Below are 2,885 nucleotides of genomic sequence, written 5' to 3'. Positions count from 1 at the left end.
TCTCTAAACGACTGGAATTTAGTATTAACTCGTCTGCACAACTGTAGATACAGTGTGATAATAACCATCGTCCCTTTCTTTTCCTCATCCTTTTCTTTGCTCTAACCACCACTGTTTTTGTTCTCCGGGGGTTCCCTGTGGTTTCCACCCCTCCTTCTGCATTTTTTGACCAGTTTTGACTGCTGTTCCGCTATGAACCTCGTAATAGAGTCCGCGGTTCCCCAGTCGAGTTCCATAGTGCTATTCTGTTTCCCTGACGGCACTCTGTTCTTATTTCCATCTATCTCTGCCCGGTACGGTCGCACGGTCCTAACAATTTAGTTTCTTGCAGTATGTGCGGTTTCACTGGGGTCTGGCCTCCCTGCGCGGCTTCGGCTAAGGTTACATTTCAAACCGTAAACCGCCAGCACGGCTCCGCCCTCCTCTTACTGGGGTCTGGCCGGCGCGGCTTCGGCTCAGGTTATGTTTCAAACCATAACCCGCCAACACGGCTCTGCCTCCTATCTCTGGCGCCTCCTATCTCCAGAACTGTGTCCTCCTCCTGATTCTTTGATACTTGACCGGACCGTTCTCCAGGAGGCTTGCTGCACTAATTATGGGTGGTAAATGAATATACTCACCCACTTTGCAGAGCCGTCCCGAGGATCCGATCCAAGTATCCGGCCGACTACGCCAAACTGTTGTGGTCACTTTGACAAAGGGACACAGGAGACTCAGGTACAGGTTTCGATCGTTTATTCGAGCAATTGCAAGGAGGGCACCATCTCAATACAGCTTGAGACAGTACTCTGCTAAACTACAAGTGTTCACCATATTTATACACTATTGGTCACATACAAGAACATCCTCCAGATTCCGATCTTGTCAACATATAGGTTTACATCAAACAGACAGGTCTCTGGTACAAAGGTGCATGCATCATCTGACCCTACTTTCACCCAGACAGAGACCTGCCTTCCTATCTAAACTGGGACCATCTGTCCTTCCCCTATCTGTTGAAGGGCACATTTAATCTATGTTATTGCATCCTCTGACTCCAGTCTAACTCCCAGGAACTTGCTAACCCTGCAAAACTCTGAGGTTGTACAAAGTTTGAGAGTGTATAAAAACAAAAAAACTGCGGATGCTGGAAATCAAAAACAAAAATAGGAATACCTGGAAAAACTCAGCAGGTCTGGCAGACCAGACCTGCTGAGTTTTTCCAGGTATTCCTATTTTTGTTTGAGAGTGTATATCTGGTTTAACTGTTTAGTTGTTGATTTACTAATTTATGCTGGCCTGCCTATAGATTCTAATTTAAGTAATTCATTCCCTTATAATGAAATCTCCCTTACCATAAATTCTCATTTACTTTCTTCCCCCTAACATCTATTAAATAGGGGCTCCGTCTGCAACGCCACCCCCACCTCCTCCCCAAGGAGGACCTTAAACACCCCACCGCTTATTGTACCAAAGAGCAGGTTAGCTCTCTTGTGCATTTAAACCTCAAACGACATCACTGCAAGAAATTATCACATTGCTCTTTGTGGGAGCTTGCTGTGCATAATTTAACTATTCCCTAAATTATAATAGTGACTGCAATTCCAACTTGCTTCATTCATACTACGGGGCAGACTGGATGGACTGGGCTGTCTTTCGCTTTCTATAATTGTTGGTGGGAATAGTAAATTAACTATCGCAACTTGTGGGCCTGTCCACATCTTTTCCAGATTTTCACCCAACACTCGTCCAAATGATGTCAGTATCCTGACCTGGCCTCAGGACCAGCCCTTGCGGCGTTGCGTATTTCGAGAGAGCAAATGGGAGGTTCTGTGCACCAACCCACGGACAGTTGTTGAGCGCAGTCCCTTAAAAGGCTCTCTAGCTCCTCGTGTACAACATTGGACTGGATCCAAAGCAGCTCGCCTTCCCTTTTCAGATAATTTGTCACATTAATCTGCTCTCCTCCATCTTCCCTTTACCCACATCTGATACAACGGGTTTTTTGCGATGACCTAGTTTATTTTTTGAGCGGGAAAACCAAAACCGCAGGGTGGCAGTTATGACAGTCAGAAAAATAAATCCATTGTGAAATATATGAGTTCAAGCGAATTCCTCAGGCGGTTTGTAAACTTCAGCAAATGTTTCTACCAAGTGCCTGTTAAGAAAGAGGGAACATGACAGCATTAATCTCAATATTTTCAGTTATTATCATTTTTCAAATCATGTTTGTGTTAGGTCCGTGTGAGAGTTGAAGAAGTTTTGTAAAGCGAGGAGAACAGAATAAAAGAAGGAGGACAAGAAGCCTGGAAATATTGCATTATAAAGTAATCACATTGTAATACAAGATAGTCAACATCTGAAAGTGACCGACACCGATAAGTCAACACGTTCCTAAGTGATCTGAGCGACGAAGGATTCTTAGGATCCCCTAATTGATCTGCTGCTTTATTCAATAGTTTTCAGTTTTTTTTTCATTGCCATTGTTGGACTCTGGGTCAGGTTCACGGCGAAGCAAGGACGTAATTGCCGTTTTATGTTAGCAGTTTTGCGAGACGGTGGCATAGCGGTAATGTCACTGAACCCTGTAGGACTGACGTCTGCATTACAACAACATCTTTCTCTGGAATAATCTAAATATCTGTTCTAAAATTGAGGGATAAACTGCTGAACAGAAGCAGGACATTAAACCGGCCCATTCATTCGGTGGTCGATCTGTCATCGGATTGGATTCTGCAGTTTCTTTTTTCGGCCGCTTTAAAAGCATTTGGGTGGAGAAGGATATGAACTCATGGGATTTGGAACAATAAATGTTGGGATGAGTGAGCAAGAACATGGCCGATGGGATGCAGTCCATCAAAGTGTGTTGTCATCCACCTTGGTACGAAATATAAATAAAACAATAT

Source organism: Cetorhinus maximus, chromosome 23 (genome assembly GCF_964194155.1).
Source record: "Cetorhinus maximus chromosome 23, sCetMax3.hap1.1, whole genome shotgun sequence".
Lineage (NCBI taxonomy): Eukaryota > Metazoa > Chordata > Chondrichthyes > Lamniformes > Cetorhinidae > Cetorhinus > Cetorhinus maximus.
The sequence above is the reverse complement of the archived record's forward strand: the minus strand, read 5'-3'. Positions refer to the sequence as shown.